The 27,727-nt window shown below is 42.4% G+C and overlaps 1 long non-coding RNA gene across 1 annotated transcript in view; it reads right to left on the bottom strand.

Annotated features, from left to right (window-relative positions):
- Window positions 1-26,592, bottom strand: part of LOC144380017 (uncharacterized) — a 56,563-nt gene extending 29,971 nt beyond the window's left edge. Inside the window, exons 1-2 of the long non-coding RNA XR_013443685.1 lie at window positions 26,175-26,592; window positions 20,689-20,893 (exon numbers count right to left, since the gene is read on the bottom strand). This is a non-coding gene — a long non-coding RNA (uncharacterized LOC144380017). The remainder of the gene's footprint in view (window positions 1-20,688; window positions 20,894-26,174) is intronic.
- Between the last annotated feature and the right edge of the window lie 1,135 nt (window positions 26,593-27,727).

Raw genomic sequence — 27,727 nt, 5'->3', positions numbered from 1 at the left:
GAAGAGTAAGCAGGACAAGTCATATAAGATGAGAATTAAAAATGCTTCTTCCGCTGGGTCAGGAAGTGAAGGAGGGCAGTCTCAGTGTGGTGACATGCCTAGAGCAAGGTTAGAATGGATCAAAGAGCCAGTGGGTGATGTGGAGTCAGAGTGAGTAAATCTTGCACTTTGTAAAGGAAGAGCTATCAAAGAAACATGAAGGCGCTAAAAAAAATTTAGTTATTTAAATCGTTTCTGTTTGTTTTTTTAAAGGAGAGGGATGAACGTATTGGTCTGCTGAGGGAAATAGCCAACAGAACATCAAAGGTAAGAAAAGGATGTTATTTTTTTAATTTTTTATTGTTATGTTAATCACCATACATTACATCATTAGTTTTTGATGTAGTGTTCCATGATTCATTGTTTGCGTATAACACCCAGTGTTCCATGCAGAACGTGCCCTCTTTAATACCCTTCACCAGGCTAACCCATCCTCCCACCCCCCTCCCCTCTAGAACCCTCAGTTTGTTTTTCAGAGTCCATCATCTCTCATGGTTCATCTCCCCCTCCGATTTCCCCCCCTTCATTCTTCCCCTCCTGCTATCTTCTTCTTCTTCTTCTTTTTTTTTTTTTTAACATATAATGTGTTATTTGTTTCAGAGGTACAGATCTGTGATTCAACAGTCTTGCACAATTCATAGCGCTCACCATAGCACATACCCTCCCCAATGTCTATCACCCAGCCACCCCATCCCTCCCACCCCCCACCACTCCAGCAACCCTCAGTTTGTTTCCTGAGATTAAGAATTCCTCATATCAGTGAGCTCATATGATACATGTCTTTCTCTGATTGACTTATTTCGCTCAGCATAACACCCTCCAGTTCCATCCACGTCGTTGCAAATGGCAAGATCTCATTCCTTTTGATGGCTGCATAATATTCCATTGTGTGTATGGAATACACACATCTTCTTTATCCATTCATCTGTCGATGGACATCTTGGCTCTTTCCACAGTTTGGCTATTGTGGACATTGCTGCTATAAACATCGGGGTGCACGTACCCCTTTGGATCACTACATTTGTATCTTTGGGGTAAATACCCAGTAGTGCAATTTCTGGGTCATAGGGTAGCTCTATTTTCAACTTTTTGAGGAACCTCCATACTGTTTTCCAGAGTGGCTGCACCAGCTTGCATTCCCACCAACAGTGTAGGAGGGTTCCCCTTTCTCCACATCCCCGCCAACATCTGTCATTTCCTGACTTGTTAATTTTAGCCATTCTGACTGGTGTGAGGTGATATCTCATTGAGGTTTTGATTTGTATTTCCCTGATGCCAAGCGATGTTGAGCACTTATTCATGTGTCTGTTGGCCATTTGGATGTCTTCTTTGGAAAAATGTCTGTTCATGTCTTCTGCCCATTTCTTGATTGGATCATTTGTTCTTTGGGTGTTGAGTTTAAGAAGTTCTTTATAGATTTTGGATATTAGCCCTTTATCTGATATGTCATTTGCAAATATCTTCTCCCATTCTGTCGGTTGTCTTTTGGTTTTGTGGACTGTTTCTTTTGCTATGCAAAAGCTAGAAAAGGATGTTATTGATAAAGCACATTTTTGAAGGAGGCAAGGTGGAATAATGTCCATTGCACCAGCAGATGGAGTTGCCTTTGACAGGAAAACCGTCTTTTGCTAGAGATGAGGACAGGGAAAGAATGGGTGCAGATGCAGATGGGCTTGTGGGTGAATGGTTGGGAAAATGAAAGAAGCCATTTTGATGGCTGCTGGTCCCTAACTTAGAAACAAGGTCATCCGAAAGAGAAAAGATTGAAAGCTTTGAAGAGTGGTAAAGGTTTTGGAATAGCAGCTGAGGGAAATTGGGGAAGCACATGTAATAGGCCTGCCGAGTAGCAGTGAAGGCACAACTGAGATTAGTTTCACTCCAGATTTATGGTCTCCATTCTCTATGGTTGTGATTTTTCTTTTTCGTCCAGAACAGCAGTGCTCAAGGAATGTTTACGGCTAAGGAGGCTCCATGGAGGATTGCTTGAGGGACATGAAGTCCATCCATCTCTCCAGATAGTTTAGATTATATCTCAAGATCAAGGTAAACCATCCAAGGTAAATACTTGAACCATATTGTTTTGGCTCCTTTTACTTTTACTCACGTTTAGTGAATTGCATTTTGGCATAGGGCCTTGGCCTGCATCGAGAGACTCCACAGGAAAGAGCCATTGGCCTGTCAGCATTGTTAGCATCATGGAGGATGTTGAGAAAGCCACTAGCCTCTGAACCATGCATGTTCCACTCATGAGGGCACACAGAGCCCTTTCCCTTAGACCCAAGTGCCAGGAAACAATTGGTTTTTCATTAGCAATCCCAATGTGTTCATCTGGTGTAGAGTGCATGGTCTTGAAACCACAATGCTTGGGTTCCAATCCAGCATCCATCACCTGGTAGCTGGTTGAACTTGAGCCTCTTAAGTTCTCTGGGATGCAGTTTTCTCATCTGCAAAATAACAAAAATCATCCTACCTACTTTGGAAGGCTGCAGTAAGACACAGTCAATGTTCAAGTGTTTAGCCCTGTTGTGTGGCAAATCATAAGGCCACCATACATATTTCCCATTATTGTTCTTATTATAAATATTATCTTACAACTGCTCTTCTTTGGTTTTGTGTTTATGTATCGCCTCCATCCTCATTGTGGCATGCATTTGCGTGTATTAAGTCATTTCTGGTCGCCAGTTAATATTTTTTTTTTTCCTTCTGTTCTTTTCCTGTGCCTTGCTTATTTGTTATCTGCTATCCACCTACCATCATTTTAGAATGAAGCAGAATACAAAAAAGTATACTAAAAGAGGCCTTACACCAGTCAACAGCTATAAAGACGCATCTATTTTTGCTCTTGCTTTAGGAAAAGTTTCAAAGTTGGTGAAAAGGACTGGGAACTTCCTTACCTCACCCTTGTATCTAGAAATGCAAGTTTCCTTGAAGTCTGTTTCACCTGTTACTTTTCTTACGATCCTTCTTGATTGGCCCCTACAGGGACTTAGTCCTAACTCAATATTTACTCACACACTTCTCGTGGTGAATAAACCGCATGTTAATTTAATGGCGGAGAGGGATGGGTTATTGTCGTTGGGGAAGAAGCTGCAGTTTCATGGTGGGATGAGGGCTGGATTTGGTACTCAGAGGGCCTGGGTTTGGCTGCCGGTTCTGCCACTGGTAGCCCTTTGTCACCGAAGTCCTGTGGCTTCGGGTCTTCTGTTGGCTGAGTAGGCTTAACACCAGGGATCTCACAGTGTGGTTGCGAGAAGTAAAGAAGGCACTTGGCAAAAATTAGCTAATCTGCATCTAGCGCAAGAGGTATCATTCAAGTTGCCATACAAACTTGCACTTGAAAAACTGGACCAAATAATTGAGGCTTCTTTTAGACCTTTGTAAAGGCAACCTGAACATACGTATCTTATCCAGCTTCATGACTTGAAATAGATATAGTAGCCATTTAAGAGTATTTAGTCAAAAGTCAAAACAAAAAGCTTTAATTCCCTTTTAAAAATATTCAAGAAACGTCGTCTTAGTATCCGAATATCAACTTGGCCTGTAATGTCATCAGAGAAACATGAAAGGTATCCCAGATTGTATTCTTTGCTTTCAACTAAATAAATAATCTGCAAAAACCCCTGATACACAAATACATCTGGGTTACCTCCTGGCAGGTAATAGCTTTTTATTTGTGTTTTGTTTCTCTTACTGTTATTGCTGCTGGGTTTTTGCTGCATAGACCAGTAAGTACATGCTGATGAAAGGCAGTTTTTTTTGTTTTGTTTCAAATCAAGGTATGTGGGTGTGGGATGGCTTATCCCACATGTTGATATCAAAGGGATAGCAAAAGATGAGGGCCATTTCTTTAAGGAAATCAGAGGACTGACTCCTCTGGCCTCCCTCCCCCATTCCAGCCTGATGTGGGGAACCAGAGGGCGTGTGCTGGTGGGCCACTCCCACCACCACAGAGTGTCCCTGAGAAATCTGTGTCGGATAGTACAAAAAGAGCCCAACTACAATGGTTGGTCTTCAAAGGGGCTCATTTATTATATTGCTCAGTGCCCCACAGAGTTGCTCCAAGCTCATAACTGCCACTGATTTCAAAGAGAGCTCTGAACTTGCATACGCTTCACAAGGCACGGCGCGGGATGAGAAATAGGCTGAGTGGCTTGAAGCCATGTTCAGACATTTTTTAATGTTCGTAAATGTCTTTGGCACCATCACTTTCACATAGAAACCCACTTACCTCCTGCCGCAAAGTGTGAAATAAAGCCATTTTCAAGCCTGGGTAGGGGATGGTCTGGAAATTGGGCTAAATCTTAAAACTGCATGAAGACTGAAAATAGGATTCACAGGCTGGGGCTCAGCTCTCACTCAGTCACTTCTAAAGTCAGGTCACCACAGCCCCCTGCTCTGCTAGATACTGTCAGGGTTTCCTTTAAAGGGTTAAGACAGTAAGTGCGGTCACCTTAGTAGCTCCCAGACTGAAGGTCCCCAGCTCCAAGGCATCCCCAAATCAGTGCTCTATATAGGAAGGGAGCACTCTTTCAACTGGGGTTTGATGGGCACTCAAACTGCCAGAGCCCTAAGGAACCTCAAGTTAGGGACTGGCATTTCCTACCACCCTCCTGTCTCAAGAGATGCTGTGGGTCCCCACTTGATCCTGGAGGTTTGTGGGAGTCCGACTGAGATCCATCGAAGGCTTTCTTATTGACCACCTGCAGAAAGATCAGACATCTGCCCCAATTCTGTTTCTCCAGCTCTCCAGCCACCAACACAAGGAGAAAGAGTTTCCTTAGGGACTCAGAAGTGATTTCTTTAGGCCGGGAAGCTTTTGGGTAGGTAATTCTGGAACCCTCTGGATGGCTTTATGAGCGCTTTTCTTTTAGAAGGATGCAGGAGAAACAGGTGTCCGGTCCATATTCACTGTTTAATAAACATTCACTAAATCTTGGGCAATGTGTTATATTGGGTACCATCTTTAGTTTGAAACAGAAAGGGAGAAAATGAAATCATGAGACATTAGGTGTGGCTTTCAGAAATCCAGAAATGCCGTCCACAAGTTTAGAAGCATATAGCCTCTTCTCTAAAGTTCTTCAAGAAAATACTGCTGAGCATTTATCTACAAATCCTCACTATTTCTTTTTTCCCTTAACCAATGCTTGCTGAGCACTTGCTGCGTGCTGATGTCATTGAACTTGCTGGGGATTCAGCAGCGGACAAAGCAGACAGAAGTCCCCACCCTCGGTGAGATTGTGTCTTAATGACGAAGACACATGATAACAAAGTAAGTCTGGAAGCTCTTGAGAATCTGAGATGCGGTAAGTGCTGTGAAGAAACAGAGCAGGAGAGAGCAGGGAACCGGCAGGGTGAGAAGGGGGTGCAATTTGAGATGGGGTGGCATTGGGAGGTGTCCTTTGAGCAAAAAGTTTTTAAGGAGCCTTACTTCTAAATGCTTGCCTTTTTTTCTGTTAGTTCAAACGTTAGTGGAAAGTAACTCTGAATTACCTGTGACGTCTTTTTACAACTTAAGAAGTAGAGGCATCTTGCCTAAAATGAAGAGAAGGCAAAGCAGCTCTGCTCTCAGGTGGCTCCCATTTGGCCGTGCTGTGGTTTGGAGCACTTTCCATGGAAACGGGCCTACCGCATGGAATCCTGTTCTGCACACGGCGAGTGCTCAGTAAATGCTCTTCCATGGTCTTAGCTCAGCTCTAAAAATAACATTTTTTTTTTTTTTGACAAAAAGAATGTCTCCATGTTTTTCTCTCTCTTTGAGGGGCCTGTGGATAGATACAGCCATAGAGATAGATGAGGCATCACAAGTAGTTTCTGGAAATTTATCAAGCCATGTTTATTCACAGTAGCATCCCTAAATTTCCCCATCGTCAATACAAGTACCTTTGACTAATCTGTCTTCACTTACTGCCGCCCTTAAATATTTGAGGCAAAATGCCAACGGGCTGCCTCCCTTCTTTCTGGAACATCTCCTTATCTTCAAAATGAGACAGCCACCACTACCCCTAAAACACAGCGTATTTCTATACTTTCTCCCTTCCTTATTCCTTCCCTTGATCTCGCCTTTTCTTTCCTCAGTGTCCGTGTTGTGCCAAGCATGTTGGATTCCCACAGGCTCCATCCTAATCACACTAAAAAAATTAATTCTTCATATAGGTATTGTTAGAAGCACTGAAAAGAACAGTGTAGAATGGAAAGACATGAAAGTCAGTAATATTTTTTATCAGAGAGCGTTTGTCAGTGGAATATATGAATACTGTTGCTGTTCACGTTACTCACTTGTACCCAGCAGTTTGCAAGTCCTTTGACTTGTGCATCTCATACAGTCCTTGAAATTTTGGCTTCTCAAAGTGTGGTCCATGACCAGCAGTGTCAGCCTCTCTTGGAAGTTGCTAGGAATGCAGACTCCCAGGCTCCGCCCCAAACCTACTGAATCAGACCACAATTGAACAAGATCTTCAGGCCCTTGGTAGTTTGAGGAGCTCTCCTCTCAGTAGTCCTGTGAGGAAATCAGAAATTCTCTTGCCTATCTGACAGATAAGAAATAAACAAAACTCGAGTTCGGAGATGTTCGTTGGGCTCATAGGTAACGAGACAAGACTTGGAGTCAAAGACCAGTATTCTTTCCACACAACTCTGTCCCCTCTTTGGATGCTCTTGGAAGAAACTGTCGCGTACCCCTTTTTGGATCTGATATCGCCCAGCCCAGTATTTTATAAGGAGCATCTGAACAGTAATTATAGCCTGATATTGTCCCCTGGTGGTAAGTCGGCAGATGTTAATCTTGTACTTGATTATGTATTCCTTATGTAGGCTGGTCTTGCTGCCTCTTGTCTAAAAGGTCTAAGGTTAGTGACAGGATAGAAATCTCAGATTTAGAAATTTCTCCGATTTTCCCCCATTTCCTTACCAAAGAAGATCGTGTTCCCTGGTTAACCTAATTCTTGAGGTTTCTACTGCAATCTTGTTTTCCTGAAGCAGGTTCTTAAGTGTTTCATCTGATCATCTTGGAGGAAAAGGGCACAGCCTGTAAGACAGAGCAAGCACTGCTTTGTGCCCCACGCTCCGGGCTCTGTCTGCGTTACCTCGTGCTTCTCAGAGACCTGCGGGAGGGGCTCCGTTACCCTCTTCTATAGTTGTGGAAGCTGAGAGGCAAAGTGACCCTGTGGACAGCGGCAAGGCCGATTCTGTCCTACCATGCTGGCCTCTCCCTAAAAGGAAGTCTTGCCTGAATCCGCATGGAAGGTGACCCAAGGCAGGAGAAGGAATTATCATTACCTTCTGTCTTCTGTCACCATTGATGAGGTGACATGTACGACCCACCATACTTTCTAAAAGAGAAAAATGACTACCAAACTCCTCCTGGTTTTAAGGGTGAAGTCACAGGGGTGAAATCGAAACAAAGAGGAACCAACTAGAAGGATACGAGTTAAATATGCAGAACCTCCCCAAAATGGACCCAAAAATCAGCACAGCGGCTGTTGCTGGGAACACCCATTTCTACACCAATTTCTACAAATTGGCTAAAATCCAGACATACGATCGAAGCCAGGCCCTCTAAACTGGTTAGCTTTAAATTCCTCATGTTCAACAGAGAGGCAGAGAAATGTCACCTTACTCTTTAAGAAAGGGAGAAGGATGAATAGATTTCTCACTGAGAAAGGCATCTAGCAGACTCTCTCATATCCGTGTTCTCAAAACTCCAGCTTTGTCAGCTCAGTCCCAGCTGAGACCCTGGACTGAAATGTCCTCCTGGGTGACTCCACGAGTCTGTAGATAGTCCGCGTGGCATTCACTCCACTAGTCTTAAGGATTTAAATAGAGTTATAGCTACTCAGATTTTAATATATGCTACAACTGTTTTGCTGGCTTGGCATTTAAGGATACAAACTTTCCAATCTCTTCTAGAAGCATGACACCATAAAAGGGACTACTGTAATTAGGAATAAAGCTGTGCAGTCCTCATTAACCAGAAAGGCACTTTCTAAACCCAGGGAGGCTCTACTTTTATTCCAAGAAAAGTCGAGAAAATGGTGCCTCCAGAACCCACTAAAGATTTTGGGTCAACTTGTCCTCGCTGGAATTGACTGGGGTTGATGTGAAATGCTTTTAAAAGGCACAGAACAGCAAGTAATCTCGCAGAGGTGATCTGAGCAGAGAAAAGGCTGAAGAGTCGTGGTAAGCTCAATCTTGCTTCAAGTTGCGTTCTTATTTAAGTCTTGATTGGCCAAGTTCGTTCAGTTTTAATGCGTTGCGATAGGGCCTGCCCTTATTAGCCACGGACGTTATGGTAACTGGTTGTAGATCTTCTGCACTCATGGTTATAACACGTGACCAGAAGAATGCTTTCTGAATTGAGCCTGGGAGTGATAAGTCCCCGGTGACTCAAAATAGCTAAGGAGTATATATAAAACCAGGCACAAGCTAGTCTCAAAGATAATTGCAGGCTTTACTTTAGTTCTTTAATCTCCACATCCTTTTCTGTCCTGCCAGAACTGTCTACGCAGGGGCCTTGCTATGGCATTAGGCACAGTGAGAACCAAGCGTTTTGTAAGCCAGTGACTCCTTATACCTGTCTAAGGGGATTTGGTCACTCAAATCACAAATGAGTCATGTTAGAAGGGGTACCACTGTAAGGCAGTCCCATGCGTAGGAGGAAGCCGAGAACATTCTGAAGGAACTTGATTTATTTATGTTTTCTGCATAGATACTTGTGATGTGTCTGCTTACTGGAAAAGCTACATTGATATATTGCAGATAGCAGAATAGCTAGCTCTTATTCTCTCTTTTAGCTGACGTTCTTATCACCCATGTTTTAAAACCTAATTAAGCTATGGTTCATTTATAACAAAAGGACACCGGACAGGATCCAGGCTCCGATCTCTGCTTTGTCACTAACCAGCTCTCTGGCTCTAGGCAAATTAGCTCTCCACCGGAACTCTGTTGCTCTGTCTTATAATCCTAACAGCTCTATTCATTAAACACTTTCTCCAAAGTAGGGGTTCTGCCAGGCATTTCAACTAGATTATCTCATTTAAACCTCACATACCTCCATGGGTAGGTTCTGTTATTACCTCCATTTTGCAGATGAGGAAGCTGAGGCATAGAACAGGCGCTTATCAAGATGCTTATCAGCTTGTCCAAGGTGACACAACTTGCCTGCCAAAGAGCCAGGAATTCATCAAGTTTCCTTAGCCTGTGTTCTAAACCCCTGCGCTGCATGTTTCTCTGATCGCCCCAGTCGCTCAAGGAGGTGTTCTTGCTCTAGAAAATCCTTAATTGTACTTAGAGATGATTTGGTTTTAACTCTTGTGGCTCATCTCAGCCGCTGTGTCTTGTTTCCTTTATTAATTTTTAAAATTATTTTGGTTTTTTAAATCTTGTTTCCTCAACTGAGTAAAATGTCTGAATGAGTCTGTGGAAAGACGACCTCCTTGAGGATGATGAGTGAGGTTTTCTGCCCTTTTTGGATTCCTCCCTTTATAAATGGAAATAATAATGCCTGGCTTAAGGGTTGTTTTGAGGCTCCGAGCAAAAGGGCTATAAGGTGAAAAGCACTGTATGAATAGAATTTGTTACTAGTATTTTAAAATATCAGCCCTTTCAGGGAGGACTTTCTTACACGATGTATTCTTTTTTTTTTTTAAAAGATTTTATTTATTTATTTGAGAGAGAGAGAATGAGAGAGAGAGAACACATGAGAGGGGATAGGGTCAGAGGACGAAGCAGACTCCCTGCCAAGCAGGGAGCCCGATGCGGGACTCAATCCAGGGACTCCAGGATCATGACCTGAGCCGAAGGCAGTCGCTTAACCAACTGAGCCACCCAGGCGCCCTACACGATGTATTCTTCAAAGTGTGGCACGCGGTGCCCTCAAAGTTGTGAGATGCTGAAGTGATTGTGTTGAACATTACTTTGTGGTTTTCAATTCAAAAAAAGAATTCTTAAATACATTCTTATTTACCTTCGCACCATAAATTGATGTAGCAGGAGGAACAGTTTAATGGAGATGCTGAAGCAAAAGAAGAGAACTAACATTGGCTGAGGACCTAAATTTGTCCTAGGCGTTACTTCACTGAATTCCCACCATCTGTCGATGAGAAAGTTAAGTGAAAACCGAGTACAGAGATGTTAGGTAGCTTCCACAGAACACACAGCTTTTCACTAAGAGCTAAGATTGAAACAGCGATCACGGTTTTGCCACGCCATACTGAAGACGAATTTTCTTTAAGATTTTTGAGCCGAAAAATCTATGTGCATAGTGTCCATGTATCATTACATCAAAATATCCAATTTGATAGTCAACATTTTCATAATAAACACAATAATCAACCGTTAAAGCATAAAGCGAAGAATCCTAAAAGTGTACATTGGAAATGACCTTGAAATCAGCAATTCAAGAACCAGTCCTTGGCTTTTCCAGCTTCTCCTTGAACACCTCCCGAAGTGTGGAATTCACTGTCTCCAGTGGCCAACAATTTCATCTTTGAACACTTAGAAAGCATTACCACTAGGCTCTCCCTCAGGCATTTCAAACTTAAGATGCTTAAAACTTAGTTCATAAAGTAGTTTCATAATTTTGTTTATAGTTAATGGGGGAGTTGGGCTTACCAGAGGAGAGTGAGTACTACAGAAAGGAACATTATCCCATCAGTAATTAACCACAGATTACATTCTAAACAGCCCTTCACTTTTTCATTACTGAGGCCAAAGGAAAAAGTCAGTAAAAATTGTTACCCTATCTCCTTGGGATTTTCCAAGATCCTCTTGTCAGAGCTTCAGTGCTCTATTTGCCATAGAAGACAATTGTATCCATCAGGGTTCCCAGCAAGAAGCTGATGGTGCATTCAAATAGAACTTGCTGGCAGGTTAATGAAGGGACATTTACAAAAGTATGGGCAGGGTTCAGGGAAATCAGCAGAGTATGGTGAAGCGGCCCCAGACTGGCAATAGTGGAGAATTGAGTACCTATGGGCCTGAGAGGGTGAGGGGAAGGAGCAGATCCCGGAACCCAAGAAAGTCGCCATGGAAGATGCCCACCCCCACCCCCCACCCCCCCCACCTACAAGAACTGTGGCCTAAGTGGAGGTTTGCTGATGATCAGAAGTTCAGCAGAGGAATAGGCACCCTGACCTCACTATCCCCCACCCCCAGAGTTCCTGCCCATGGCTCAGAGTTTTCCCTGGCACCAGCTGGAAGACCGAAGACAAGGGAGCTTACTAATCCAGTTCAGGAACTCAGCTACCCTCAGGACACAGAGCAAGACACAGAAGAGCAGAGAATTCTAACACCATGATGCTCCATGCGACCCCAAATACTCCCCAAGCCTTGTTTTTCCTTCTTACTCCTCTCTTGCCATTTATCTACACCTTTTTCTCCCATTTCCATCTACTAAATCAGGAAGGAACAGCAAGTTTGAAAACAGCCTTGGGTTGGGACCTGGATGGCTCAGTCAGGTGAGCATCCAACTCTTGATTTCCGCTCAGGTCATGATCTTAGGGTCCTGGGATCCAGCCCAGCATCAGGCTCTGTGCTCAGTGGGGAGTCTGCTTGAGGTTCTCTCTCTCCCTCTCCCCATCCCCCTACTCTCTCTCTCTCTCTCTCTCTCTAAAATAAATAAATCTTTAAAAAAATAAAAAGAAAGTAGACTTGGGTCATGGATGGAAATGATAATGCTAGAGCTTTACTAGATTTTGCCATTCGAAGAGGTTAGCATTTGTCTCTTAAATTACACAAATTAATTCTAAATGAAATTGTGTGACCCTGCTTCCACAGTTTTGTGTCATAATCAGAAAACCAAACCTGCTAAGAAATATATAGAAATATACCCACACGTGCGCGCACGCGCGCACACACACACACACATTTAGAGGCCATTTAGTGTTCACACATCAAATAAAGTTTTTTTTCTTTTTCTCTGATTTCTCTCTGAGACTTTGTCTAATTGTTCTTTGTTAAAGCCTTTATTAAGCTTTAAATACTGCCAATGGAAGTTCTAAGCTCTGAATTACTAGTCTAATTGCTTTCTCCCTCTCCCCAATATGTTCAAAGCCTTGCCTGTTGGGAATTATGTCTTAACTAAAGTTTTCTGAGACTAAAGTTTTCTGAGTAAGGGGTCTCAGAACCAGATTTTCCAATGGGGTCTGCTCATGTGCTTGAAGATAGAGAGAGCTGACAAATAGCATTCATTTCCGACAAGCCAGGTCCATTGGGAGGACCATTTGTTGCAGAATCCCTGAGACGGAGTTGACACAGTTTGAACAAGTTCAAAGAAATTTTTGCATCCATATTACTTGGATGCTGGTGTGAGAGCCTGTTCACAGGTATCTTGAGCCTGAGAAAGTTTTTTTCAGACTCCAATAAATCACATACTAGTCTACTCCCCCATGCTACGGAACACCAATCAAGAGCAATACTCCTCGGTGATAAAGATGACAGATTTTTACGCACCATGAGCAGAATAAGGGCAACCTTTTGTCTTAAAAGGTAGCTGATACATTAGTAAGCTCACTGGTGGGGGCTTCAGAGTTCTAGAATCATTTAAGGTGTGTGTATTTTTCCCCTTAATGTTAGTAATAGGGCAAGGACACTGAGAAATAAGCCTTTTTAATTCATGTACTCATTCAAGTATTGATTAAGCCCCTTCTTTGAGGCAAGTATGGCTGTAGGGGTGGGACATGACATGGCAAGTAAGATGTGATCCCTCTCCTTAAAGGACTTGTAGTTCAGCTGAGTGACCGTATCACATCAGAATGGGGGCAAATTCTGAAAGCAAAATATTGTCAGAGACTCTGCTCCAATGGGACTTTTCATCTGTTAACTGACAAGGATCCGTGAGGCCATCTGAGTGACGTTGTTCCAGTTGTATATGTGCCATGGGCTCAACAAATCATGACTACTGTGGCTATCAGTTCATTCTTATAGCCATCCCATCCCCCAACCTCATGATGCTGTGTAGTCCAGACACGCGTTAGTTCTCACGTTAAGCAGTTGCACCAACCTCCTGATCGGTTTCCCTGTTTATACTTGAGTATCTTCACTTCATTCCCCCTAGATCCGTTCTCTAGCACCTCTGTAACGATCGTGCTAAAACAGGCATCTGGTGGTCCTATTTCCCTCCTTTAACGCTTCACAGTTTCCCATGTCTGCCAAGGTCCAGACTCGCCAGTGAGCGCCACTGTGATTCTGATCTCTGCAGACTTCTCAACACCTTCCCGTGGCTCCTGCAGCTACACCTTTTCATGGATGCTGCCATAGTGACCTACACTGGTAAGCCTCCCCCAGCTTCAGCTTCAGGCTTGAACGCCTCCCGCCTTGGTGCCCGGCGTCAGTCGGCCTGGGCCAGCCTTCTCCTTCCCTTCCTAACTCCGCCTCTGCTTTATTGGTCCGGCTCCATGTCTGTCCATCTCTCCTTCCACCTCGCAAGCACCATCATCTATTCCCTGAACAACTGCAGTAGCTTCCTAACTGGTCTCCCCTCTGCATCTACTCTTGCCCCCTTCCAGTCCATTCTTGACTGCCAAGATGGCGGTAACCATCACACAAGCCCTCTTTATCCTTTTCCTATCACGTTGGAGGGAAAGAACAGCATCTTTCCTAGGGCCAATACAGAAGGGCCCTTCCAGGCCCTGCTTGTGTCTCCAGCCTCATGCTCCTTATGCAGCTTGTTCCAACGACCATGACCTTCTTTCACACCTGCAAATGCCTTTCCATGTCGGGTCTCCTCCTGCCAGAGCTTTTGCACATGCTGGTCCCTCTGAGCTTGTTCACCTTTCCTACCCATTTCACAGATTGACTCAGCTCATGAATTCCTGTCAGAAGGAAGCCTTCCTTGATCGCTAGTCTAGGCTAAGTTTCTTTATTCTGCATTCTCATGGAAGAGTATTCCTTTTCTTCATAGCGCCTACCTCAGTCTGCAGGTGGTTGTAATCAGTGTCTGACTCTGCCCCAAAAGCCAGCTTCATGAGATAGGGATGACATCTGATTTTGTCCGTCATTGCATTCCTAGCCTAGCACAGTATCAGGCACAAAAGGGATACTCAAGAGCATTCTAATCCACCAACCAATCAGTCCTCCAAGACTCTTACCTCATTTGGAAAGCCCTACTGTCATTACCACTAGCATCCCACTGGGACTGGCCTCCAGCCGCCTATGAATACGCTGGAGCACAGACCTTTATTCTGTATTATTTTACTTGCCAGTCCCTTAAAGACCTTGAGTCCAGAGAGAGAAGCAATATCTTAATCCACTCTGCATCCACTATGCCTGACGCGTAGACGGTGACGATACATTCATCAGTAAGTTTTTTTAAATTGGGGTAAAATTTACATAACATAGAATTTTAACCATTTTAAAGTGTCTAACTCAGTGGCATTTATCACATTCACAATGTCGTACAATCATCACTATTTGGTTTCAGAATATTTTCATCACCCTGAAAGGAAGCCCCTTACCTGTTGAGTAGTCATTCCCCACCCCACCCTCCCCACCCAGCTCCTGGCAACCATTTATCTGCTCTTGGCCTCTTTAGATTTTTCCATACTGGGACATGTTGTACCAAGGGAATATATAAATATGTGGCCTTTTGTGTTTGGCTTCTTTCACTTAACATAATACTCTCAGGGTTTCTCCATGTGATAATATGTATCAGTACTTCATTTTAATGGCTGAATAATACTCCATTGTGTAGAGACATCACATTTTGCGTAGTCATTCATCTGATAGACATTTGGGTTGCTTCCACCTTTTGGTTTTTGTGAATAGTGCTATGAGCTTCCATACATGCTTTTGTTTGAATACCTGCTTTCAGTTCTTCCGCTCTATGCCTGAGAATGGAATTGCGTCACGTAACTGTATGGTTAGCTGATTGAGCAACCACCAAACAGTCTTCCACGGAAGCTGCACCATTTTACATTCTCACCAGCAGTGTGTGAAGGCTCCAGTCATTTCTCAACATCTTCACTGATACATGTTATTTTCTGTAGTTGTCATTTTTTTAAAAAGATCTTTATTTACTTGAGAGAGCAGAGTGGGAGAGAGAGCATGAGTGGGGCTGAGAGGCAGAGGGAGAGGGACAAGCAGACTCCCCGCTGAGCAGGGAGCCTGATGCGGAGCTCGATCCCAGGACCCTGAGATCATGACCCGAGCTGAAGGTAGATGAGCCACCCAAGGCACCGCTGTAGTTGTCATTTTTTGAAGCAATCAGTATTATAGCCATCCTAGTCTGTCTGAAGTGGTATCTCATTGTAGCAATACCACTTCCTATCCATTAGGATGACTACAGTTAAAAAAATTAAAAACAAAAAAATCAGAAAAGAACAAGTGTTGGCAAGGATGTGGAGAAATTGGAATCCTTGTGCATGGTTGGAGAGAGTGTAAACTGGTACACAAAGGAAAGCCTCCTGTTAGGGAAGACAGTATGGTGGTTCCTCAAAAAATTAAAAATAGTTGCTGTATGATCCAAGCAATTCCACTTCTGAGTATATGCCCCAAAGAACGGAAAACAGGGACTGGAACAGATTTTGCATGTCCATGTTCATAGCAGAATTACTTGCAATAACCGAAAAGCGGAAGCAACTCAAGTGCCCTTCGGCAGGTGAATGGACAAACAAAACGTCGTAGGTGCATATCAGGGCATATTACTCAGCTTTGAAAAGGAGGGAAATCCTGTTAAATGCCACAACGTGGATAAAGCTCAAGGACATTATGTCAAGGGAAATAAGCCACTTGCAAAAAGACAAAATATTGTCTGATTCTACTGATCTGAGTAGTCACGATCCTGGAGACAGATAGTAGAAGGCAGGTGGCTGGGGGCTTTGGGGGAGGTGGAGAAACGGTAGGCCATTTTCTCCAAAGAGGCAGAATGCAAGCAGGCACTCACATGGGACATCCAGTGGCCTGGATGTTTCACTGTCTCCAGTGTTCCTCCAACAGCAAAAGGAGGCTCTTCCTAAAGACTCCCTCACAGTTGGCGATGATGTTAGGCATGGCACAGAGAAAAGAAGTCCCAAATTGATAGCAACGGGAGGAAAGGAACCCTGGAGAAAATAACCAACAAGGGACTACGGTTCGCAAAAGTACCATTAGAAACCATTTCGCGAACGGAACAAGCAAATGAAAAATTCAGAATTTGTGACAAGACAGATGATCAAGAAAGAGGAAGACATTCTAGAGAAAAATGCCAAGGCCTGGGGTTCCGGCTGATGAGCAGAATTGTTGGCTGATCAACTTCTGGTTTCAAGATAGAAAACCACCTTGTTTTCTGTAGGTCGCAAATATTTATTGCCTGAGTGTTAGTTCTGATGAAACAGCCAGCAAAGTCTATTTGTAAGCAGGTGTTTTAAAAGGGGCCATCATGGTAGCACCCACTGAAACCAAAAAGCAGAAAGTCCTGTTCAGAGTCCTATATTTTGGGATTCTTTTTAATAAAAATTCCTATTTATTTTGTGTCAGGAAGAACACCAAGGAATAAAATTATTTTGAAAAGAGGCTAGATGAAGTACAATTCATATCCCCTCCGCAAAATGGGCAGTAAGTAATTGTATCTGAATAAACTTTCGTGTCTAGCCGTTTGAGGGAGTCCTTAGGCTTTTCTTAAAATGATTATTCAGGAAAAAATTTTCAGTTGGGATTATCCTTACTTTTTATAACCCCTTTTCTTTCCTGGTACATGGCTTTTAGCCAGTCCTCTGATTCTTAGAATGCTTCCGAAAAAGATGAATTAAGGAAAGGGAAAGGAAATTCAAGTAAGTCAACGGGGGTTGCTTGGCAATAGTGAACATAAAACATGTGGTTAGGAAGAGGTTGAAATGAACTAAACTCAAGGCAACTGCTTTTCTCAATAGTACGTGCTATTTCTATCCTCCATTTCCATAGCGGGAGGGAAACTAAAATGGTATAATAAAAACAGCTAATATTTATCCAACGAAGCATATGATGTGCCAGCGCCCATTCTAAATGCTTCACACATATTAACTCACTTAATCTTCGCATCAGCCCTGTAAGGACAGAACTGTGGAAGCGTCCATTGCTAAATTTTCAGGAATTTTGTGAGCCTGTCGGTAGCTTGAAATCAGTCATTGTGGGAGTATTTATTTATACCATGGAAATCGACATATGTTACAAATCGGGGCTTTTTGGGGGGAGAGCCATTTGCTAAACGTTTTCTAGAATACCACTGCTGTTGTCCTTCTTTCACAGATGGGGAAACTGGGACACAGAGAAGCTAGGTAGATTTTCCATGATCATGCAACTAGTAGTTAAAATTGGTAGCATTAAAACTATATGCAAGGCAGCACGACTTAAGAGCCCGAGCTTTTCACCATCATACCATCCTGCTTCTGATGTGACTAACTTGCATTGGCTGGATTTAGAAAGCCTAGGGCTCTAATTTGGATTCTTCTACTATCCACTGTTAAAGCTTTCTGGGTCTCAAGACATTTTATAATAGAGATGTTACAATCTAAGAATGCTTCACATTGATCTCTGCTCTATCACAAATGAAATAGATGATGTGAAAATGCAAAATAGTCCTTGATTATCTCTTTCCTCCTTCCTTCCTTCCTTCCTTCCTTCCTACCTTCCTTCCTTCCTTCTTTCCTTCCTTCCTTCCTTCCAATTTTGATTGTGTCTTTGCTATGAAAGTAGGATATATGTAAATCTTTTCGGACTTTTGGCAGCATTTAAGGAGGACTATAGTGAATTTTCTCCCTGATGCTCCCACACTGCTTTCCTCATTATCGTAGAAAGTGGAACAGCTGTGCTGACAGTGGGTATCATCATCATCATTAATAAATATTTATTGAGCATGCCCTTTGTGCTGAGCTCTGAGGACACGGAGAGGTAGAAGATAGGGTCTTAGAAGTTTGCCCAACAAGTGGCCCAGAGAGAGACGAGAGGAACCACAGTATGTGGGGAAGCCTTTCTGGGCAAGGGAGTAGCACCTGAGCTAAAGGAAGCATCAACCAGCAAGTGGGCATCATATGCAGGCAGAATGCGTTTGAAGGAAAGCACCGGGACAATGATCATTTCTGTGTTTGGAATAATAAGTGATGTGATTTGGCCTAAGGAGAAGTTCTGTAATAGGAGATGGGCTGGAAAGGATGGACTGCTGTTTGAAGAGGGCCTCTGAGCTTGACTCAGGAGCCTGGGCTTCATTGTTTGAACAGTAAGGAATCACCCAGGGTGCTGAGCACACCAAGGATGCGTAAAGCCGTGCTATGAATAAGATGAAACTTAGCCAGGTGTGTAGAATGAACTGAAGGAGAGAGTTGCTGGAAACAGAGATAACAGGAAAACAATAATCTATTATGAAAGCTTCTCCAACATGGAAAAATCCTCATGGAATAATTAGAACTGTAAGCAAGATACAATTAGAATTGCAGACTGTGGTTACAACAGCCCAGACACCTACACGATGGGAAAGACAGGAAGAACCACAACTGCATTGTCACGGTGACTGGATTGGGCTGAAGAATTACGGGGGATTTTTTTTTTCTCGAATCAAATTTTTGGTTATGGGGTCATAGTTTATCAATGTGAAAAATGCATGTAAATAATTTTAAAAAGGGACAGAAGAAGAGGTGCTCGAAGGGGACACATATTTTAGGTAAAATGACAAACTGCTTTAGGCAGAACAAGATAAAGGAAAACCGTCCAAACACCATGGCTTTGGGACAGCTGGAGATACACGAGGCTCAAAATTTGGAGAGCGATCAACCCTTGACACTGAGTTTTGTGAGCCAGGGGTACGGCTGAGGGGTTGGAGGGAGCTCACAGCAGGAAGCGCTGAGCAAGACCTGAAACCTGGACTTGGCCGGAGAAGGTACAGAAGAGAAGGAAGAAAGGAAATCCATAGATGGGACTGAACATAACTAACCCAAGAAGGAGGAGGAGTGTTGAGACCTGTTGGGACAAAGAGGCTAACAGAAGTTAGTTTATAAAATCATTTCATTTACTAAGCGTTTTCCTCTGTGTTGGCGCCATGATGTGTACACCACCTCTACTGGATTTTATAATTCTCCTAACGGTGCTTTGTGTTGGGTGCCGTTATTATCTTCTCCCCATTCTACAGATGGAAAACCGAGGCGGAAAATACAAGATGGCACAAATCCTTCCATTTTGTAAGTGAAGGGAAAATGGCTCACAGGTCAAGGTCATGTTACTTCTCCAGAGTCGTTGAACCTCATTTGAAGAAGGGCGCTTTCATGGGAGGGAGGTTATGGCAAACTCCCCCTCGATGGTGGCCAGACCACCGCTAGCGTTGCTGAGCCTTGCCACAATTGGTTAGGGGTTTTCACAATTGATATCGAAAGGACTTGGGCGGGATTTCCTCACACTTACTTTCCATGTTCTCTCAATACGTAAATTGTCTAAATGTACAAATTTTGGTGCTTATGTACTTGGTGTTATCTGGCTGCTCCAAGTAGCTTTCCTAGTTCATTATCAGCACTGTATCCCATGTCATATACAGCAAAGCTTTTAAAGCCTGGTAACGAATCCATCAATAAAGTGAGAACCTGGAGCGGGGGCAGTGTGGATAGTGTTTAGAAGAGAGGAGGAATTGTGATCATTTAGCAGAATGCTGATTACAAATTTAATTCGAGTTATATGCATTGGTGATTCAGTCCTACAAAACAAGGTGTTTAGGTTATTAAATGCCTAAGTGACCTTCTCTTTCAATGTTTATGTTAACAGATAGCGTCTTTGATGCAGAGAGTTACTAGATAGTTTTGCTCAGTTTTCAAAAAGACCCTGAATACACAAATCAGCAGAGGCCAGATACTATGCCCTTCGTAATGACTAGCGACCAACAAATCCATCATGAATCTATTAAAACCTTAGGCCCTGGAAGTATTACTAGCAAATTTCACAGTCTAAATTCTTACCAAGGGGGGAAATTTTATAGATTTTGCTGTTAACATAATATGCAACCTGATACTCACATGAAAATATAATCATGAACTACAGTTTTCTTGTTATTAATTCAAATTAGGATATTATATCTATTTTACTAGATTTCCAAAAATCTAAAACTGTTGCATCTGCAGTTTTAGATGTATTTATATGTTATTAATTGGCTTTAAACACTAGTTAATTTTTACATTTAATATCTTACTACAGTTGTGGGGGGATGCTCATGCATACTAACCCTGGTTTGTGTACTACCAGTATCTTTGTAAAAATGATTTACAAAGAATGATTCTATTATAAAAATATAACTATTATTACTATACTCTGAAGTCTCTACAGAAAAAGACAATAAAAGGACTTGATAAATCTCTATTATCTCTGGCTATTTGCTGATTATGTAGAAAAATTAAACCTGGAACTGACTTGTCTCGTTGTCATCCGTCATTATTTACTTGGTATCCACACACCAGAAAAAAAAAAAAAAAAAAGATGGTCCAAGTATAGGAGCCTGGGGGAAATTTTTATTTTACTACGTTTCATATGATACAATCCATAAAGTCTTGATCATGAGACCCGTGTTTTAATAACCTGACCTGAAAGAATATTTAGGTGAAGGCAAAAGGTTCCTGAAATGTGTATCCCCTATGGGTCCAAGGAGTGTTTTTCAACTCACTGTGCATTCTGAGTCATAGTGGGGTGTGAGCTGCAGTGACAAAAAGAAATAGAATAGAAACCACTCACTTCAGAGAGCATTGCTGTTCGTAGGGGTGCGTGCGGTTGGAGGAGACTTTGTTGTCCTTACTGTGTCTGTTGGCCCTACATCCATTCTTCACTCCTCTGCTGGGCTCTCTGAGGCCAGTGGGGCTGAGTCTTGTGGGCTGCGTCTCCCAGGCGCCCGTATCTGCTGCAGTCAGCCCCTGGGAGGCACCGGAAAGAGACAGGACATCTGGGGGACAGGAAGGAAGGGGAAGACAGGGTGTTTTTCCCCTCTTCTCTTTCTGCCTCTCGCCGCATCTCCAGCAACAGCTCTACCTCCGCAGAGGCTCTGAGAACCATCATGGTTTCCCGTCTCTCTAGGAGACCGCGGTCTCTGGGCTCTGTGAGTTCTGCCTCATCCCCTGGCTCCCTCAGCTCCGGGGTGAGTGTGACTTCTTACTGTTGGTGCTCTCAGTTCCCAATCTGACTTCTCAGCTCTTCCCTCGCCTGTGTAAACAATGTCCTGAATTAAATTCCTCTGTTTTCCTGGTTGGACCCTGGCTGGCACAATTCACTATACACCTAAGTATGTGTATATCGGGTCATGATGGAGAATACATTTTGTACTGAGAGTAGTTGTTAAAACAGTTTGAAAGCCACAGTCTATGAAAATAAATTTGACAGCATGCGGTGGAGAGCGCTGGGCCCGTTCCTTCACTTTGGCGTTGATGGCTATTACTGAGCTGAAGAGCATGAACTTGGAGACTGTTTTTCCCCCTCTCTTTTAAAAAGGGAAAACAGTGTGGTACAGTAGAAGGTGTACCGACTGGGAGTGAGGAGACCAAGATTCTAATCTTGGTGGGTGGCCATGGGCAATCCATGTAACCATGTGTTCTAGTATATTATGCTTCCTTTGTGCATGGAACCAGAGGCTCTGAGATTGGTATGGCTTTTTTTTTTTAAAGATTTCTTATTTATTTGAGAGAGAGAGAGAGAGCAGCGCAAGACCAGCGGGAAGGCGCAGAGGGAAAGGGAGAAGCAGACTCCCCGCTGAGCAGGGAGCCTGATGCGGGGCTCCATCCCAGGACCCCAGATCATAACCTGAGTTGAAGGCGGACGCTTAACCAACTGAGCCACCCAGGCGCCCCTGGCATGTCTTTTTTAAAGGGACTCCTATAAGAAATTAGAGCGTTAACCATTTGAAAGAAGACCTTGATACGTAGCCTGTGACAGGTAAAAGACCAGTGAGACTAGCATTTGTAGGCTGTTTAAAAGAATAGTCACTTACCTAGATCATTCCATTATGCTTGCATTATTTAATTATTTTTCTCAATTGGTAAGTATTTATTTATCATGCTAGCACTAGAAATAATAGCTCAGCATTCTGGTCATAAGTTCTCAGGGAATAAACGTTGATATGGGCCGTGGGACCTGCAGAGTATCAGGTAACGGTGGTTACAGTCATTAACGTCAGTAAATAAATCACACCGTAAGACTGAGGTGTCACATAAAGACAAATGCTCCCATAGTTAGATATATTTTTTAAGTAGATCAATAAAATAAAGGTAAAGTGTGAGGTGTCGATCTCTTTAAGATGCAGACATAACCCCCCCATGTCCTAAGTCCTATTAAACAAAAAATGTTGCATGTTATGATGTTCTTTGACCTTATCAGCAATTCCCTTGCTTTCCTCCATATTTAAGAAAAGTCCATGATCAAAAGGCCCCAAATAGTCTTCAAAATAGTAAAATTCCAACAGATATCAGAATGTCTCTGGTGAGATAAGCAATTGAATATGCACAATTCCAGACCAGATGTGAGCTTTTCCTTTATGCCCAGCCCTCAGTGAAGTCAGGGACTGTTCAGCTGAGTTTATCTGAAGGGGAGATAAAAGATAGAAGCTTCCTGCCTGGCATTAAACCTTGCCCCATGCAGAATGCAGACGCTTGCAACCCTTTTCCTCAAACTTTTGTATTCTTCTTGTTTTTTTTTTTTTTTTTTTTTTTTTAATATAGTCATCACTTTCTGGTAACACCATTGAAGACTAAAATAAAGCCATATTGTTGTGGAATGTATTTTATCTCCACCTGTGGAGAGACTGATTTTTTTTTTTTTTGGTCCCCAAAGCAGATTATTATCTCAATTTCTTTAAAGAGTCATCTAAGGTAATTTTCATGGTTATTTCTGTTTTCATATGTTCCTGGTTTATTTTCTACTCTTCCCTTGAATTTACATAGAACGATTTCAAGCGCAGAAAAAAATGGCTGGAATAAAACAACAGCAGATTGCGCTCTTGTATGCTGAACTTGAAGCAAGAATCTGGTGGGTGATGTGTTGGAAGTCAAGCTGGAAAAGGGTCGCACACACATAAAATGCAGGGAATGGCAACGGAAAAGATAAGTCCAGTAACAGCCAAAGGTGATCTAAAAGTAAAATGCTGCCATAAAATCTAATAAAACAGTGTGGGAAAGGGATACGGTACATTCTGCCACTGTGGCATTTGGTTGAGGGGCTTGGAGATGAGCTACAGCGTCCCACTGGTACAGAGCATATTATCATTCAGGGAAACAGGGCAGTCGGTACAATGGCCTGCCAAAGGAAAGTTAAAATATTTGAACAATTGATGACAATAAAAAATTTAGGCTCTGAATTCTTGTTCCGATCCCTAAAATGCACCTGCTCAAAGATGTGTCGAAGCCTCAGAGATATGTTGACGACAACATTTGTAAAATCCTTTCTTGTCTGGTCAACAATATATAATGGAGTATTACTGAGAAAATCTTTCAGAATGAAATTATCCTCAGAAAGCCCATCTCCAGAGACAAATGAAGACTTCCTTTGGGCAGTTAGAATACATTTGAATTATCTAGAGAAATATTAAGTTCTAAATGGTTTTTCTAAGGATAGACATGATTGGACGTATAAAGTGTGCAAAGTTAAGGGAAAGATTAATTTCTTATCCGAAAAGTATCCTAGGTCATTAATGCTGCTGATACCTCGATAGCAGATAGCACTTCTTACCCCCTGTGATGAAGATCCCCTTGAGAATCTGATTGAATATATGGACTCCCTTTGCAGAAAGTGCATCTTAACATGATCACGGAATTTCAAACACAGTTTCAAGGGATTGTCAAATGCGCCAAAGATCATTTATATTCCACCTTCCCCCTGTCCCGTAATGGGTTAAGAACCCTGTATTGATGACAAATGATTGAACAGTTTTTACACGAGCCACATAGATCACGCTGAATCTGGAGCTTTACCAAGCTGGGTTAAAAAATTCTGACTTCATCACTTAGCTCTCTCCAAGTTGTTTGATCACATTCCCCTTGCAGTTATAAAGGAAAAGAATAAAATCAGAAGAAGGATAGAGTATGACTTATGTATATTTATTTGTAATACATGTATTCAGTATTAATATATCAAGTGCATCATAAAACATACACAAAATAGAAGTTATAAAAGAATGAGATGAAGATGAGAGAAGAAAATACCTTGCTAATCATGATGATATCATACTCTATCAATAGCTAATATCTCACAGCAAAATATATGCTCAGATCAGAATTCATCATTAATGATAGTTCATAGAAATCCAAATTGCAAGTAGTCTTGAATAATTGTGAATGTTTTTGACCTGTTTCTTGTCAGATCCAATTAGACTGTCATTGTTTTCACGTCTCAGTATGGCTGGCAAAAAAACTCTTAGAACTGAAAGTGGCAGATTTGATCTTGATTTTCACCTGTGAGTGCATTATTGGATTTATCTCAATCTTCGATTTCTTTGAAGGAATCTTTTAAGCCACTTGTTTTCCAAATAAGAGAGTTAATTGGTTAAAACCAGGCAAGACACTATGTGGAAGGTGTAAGCTTCAAGCAATGTTAACACCTTGAAATCAGTGAAAGAACCAGAGGGGCGGGCGCCACGGTCACCCCACAGCCTGAGGCTCTTCAGTGAGTACTCCTCAGATACAGTACTGGGCACGTGAGCTCTTTACTCCGCACCATGTAAAGGTGCTAGGTCAATGAATATAAAGAACATTAGTAAAGCTCTTCTCTCTTTGGTCATTACATTTTCTAATCATTAAAGGAAAAAGAAATAGGATCTCTAATGTTCTTCCCTAATGTTCTTGCTCACTCCACTTTGGAGACCCCTGCCTTAGGCTAATTATTTACTGCTGACTCTCAGTTTCTTCATCTGTAAAATGGGGATAATGTCACATAACTCATACGGTCAAGTGGATACGTGGCATGTGTAAAGGTGTGTGCACAAACACTGGCATGGGATTTAAAGGAGAAATAACAGAAGATGCTATTATAATGATTACCACTCTATCACGCGGTGGCCAAGTGTACACTCACGTTACTCCTAGCCTAATTTAAAAACCAAACAAAACCTCCTCTCAGTGCTCTCTTTATGGCGCTGCAAGAGCTGTAGTTTCTCACCTCCCACCTTACTCCCCAAAACAAAACAAAACAAACACAACAAAAGCATATTAACCTTTCCAGCCTGGGAAAGCACCGGATTCTGAACACTGAGTAATCCTGTTCATTAACATGAGAATACTAATTGGAAAGACCCATTAAATCCTATCAGATAATTTTAATATCAATCTCTAAAGTTGTGGGGTTTCTTATTTGTTTTTGTTTTTTTGTTTTGTTTTTAAACAACATACAATGTACTAGACATCCGGCTAAGTGCTGAGGTTTCAAAGATGAATTGAACTTGCTCTGCGCCCTCCAGGCACTAACCATCTAGTGCAGGATACCAAACAAATAATCGCATCCAAGTGATAAGTGCTCTAATGGAGGTACACACTGGTTGCTATGGGAGCAGAGTAGGCTAAGCAGCTTCCTTTGCATGGGGAGGGCAAGGAGGGCCCCTGGAAGGATGTTGGGCCATAGCTGAGTCTTGGAGGATGTGCCTGGGAACCTGCATTTTGGTCAGAGGGAAGTATATCCAGTATGGCCCCTTAGGAACCAGCAGGTAGACCAGGTTTCTGGAGCCCAGGGGTTTGAGGAAGTCAAGGAGGCTGGCAGGAATCTGTCCATTCTCAGCCTTGGATGACATGCTACCACTGAAATTTATCATAGAATGGATTGGAAACAGACAAAGGCTCTTAAGCTAGAGGGTGATACCATCACAAGGAACTGGGGTGGTATTTTGGAGGAATGACTGGTGAAACAAAATCTCTTGAGACTGTTGGTTGGGAAAAAGGAGAGAGAGGAGCGTTTACCTCCGTAGTAAATTTACTTGCTAATTCTAAACTCGTCACTAAAGTAAATGTCGGCTAATTCACTTTGTCCAAGTTTAGGTTCCATTACTGTAGACGTATTCATTCCCTAAGTGTCTGACTTGCTCCTGTTTGAAGCCAGGCAACATTTCAGCCAGCATTCCCAGTTTGCCTGGTGGGATTACAAGCTTCCTAACGTTGTGCATGGAATTTTTCTTTATGAGGATGTTATAACCAGATATCAATTTTCAAACCCAATATCCACTCAAAACAGAACATTAACCACAGCCGACTTACATAACAAGTGACGGTGGCCATACAGACATGAAAAAGCGACTTCCATCTCTTGATGCCAAACTAGAAAGAGAAAAGCAAGTTCAGAGAACACATTATGACTCATCAAAGTCCAAAAGGAAAAGCCTCATGTGAATATAGCAATCCTGTGCAGCCTCTTGGGGTCCTTTTAGCCTGCAACCATATTGGCTTTTGTGTGGATCTTCTGCGAAACAAAAGAACCCCATCATTTTCCTCCTTAACGTCAATTGTTAAGTGTTGTTTTACCTCAGAGATGAAGCTTATGCTCTACGTTCTACGATCTTTTTCCGCGCCCCCGTACTGAGTGAATGCCTTTTCATTTCTCCTGAGTGTAGGCCTTATTTTCCAACATTTCTACTTGCTGCAGTGCAAGCTACAAACAAGACAATTCTTCAGAGGGAAGACCTGAAGGGAGAAGGTGGTGCTTTCTTAGACCAATACGAAGGGAAAAGGAGATGCAATATCTATATTTAAGCTCTGCTCCCAGAGATAGATTTTATTTTTCAATTCCCATAATTGAGCATATAATGCATTGATACCAGTCCCTCCAAGTATTGCATCAAAATTTTATATGAGCCGAAGAATATACACATGTAACACAAGCGAGTGTTTTCTTCTCTACTCTTCCTCTGACAAAACACCAGGAGGAATGGCCCATCTCCTCCTTCAGTGTCTTACTGATTGTTCTCTCTTTGAAATTGGGCATGGCAGGTAAAGGTGGAACCATAAAGGGATCAAAGGTACTTATGCACAAGGAAGGAAAGGTGTGAGGTTGGCATGCCAGAGAAACAAATTGGGCCTGAAAAAAAATTAAAACCTAATATTAGGTAATGTAATAAGCATTGCCATTAGGTGAAGGCCCTTTTACAGACAACTGGGTTATCTGGCTATATTATTAGTTGCAATTTATGAGGCAGTTAGACGTTATACTTTTACTACATTGCTAATTTTAAGGTTTCTCACTGTTTATTTTCCAGGGAAAAGTTATCCTGGCATATCCTCAGGCAGAAAAACAAGTTCTTACAGCCGATTCTTCAGGGCATACTATATTCTATTTCTCTTCGATGTATTTTCTTTTGTTGTCCTGAGGTTCACTTTGGGATAGACAGGGAATTATAACACTGAAGTTATGAAGCAAGTAACAAAGCCTTAGAAACTACGGGGTGGCTGGCATTCACACTCCTAACCGCCTGAACTTGGTGCCCTTGCAAACTCTACTTCCCCTAGCAGTGGACCAGCCACATAAACAGTTTTTGCCATTTCATAACCCTATGCAGCATTAGATGCACTTTCCATTGCTTCTTGTCTTCAACTTCTCCAGTGCCTAGTTCCAAGCATCCTAGAACTGCATTTCAGACCCCGTTGCTCAAAGAGTCAATTTTGCAACAGCAAAATGGTCTTAAAATAGGATTTTACTCTAGGGGGAAAATCCTCAACCAGATAGTCACAGTGCACTTTGAATGACTAATTGAAGCCATTACATTACAAAATAAGGGATACATCATTCTTTTCATAACACTACCATATAGGAACAG

Source organism: Halichoerus grypus, chromosome 14 (genome assembly GCF_964656455.1).
Source record: "Halichoerus grypus chromosome 14, mHalGry1.hap1.1, whole genome shotgun sequence".
Taxonomy (NCBI): Eukaryota; Metazoa; Chordata; class Mammalia; order Carnivora; family Phocidae; genus Halichoerus; species Halichoerus grypus.
The sequence above is the reverse complement of the archived record's forward strand: the minus strand, read 5'-3'. Positions and strand labels throughout refer to the sequence as shown.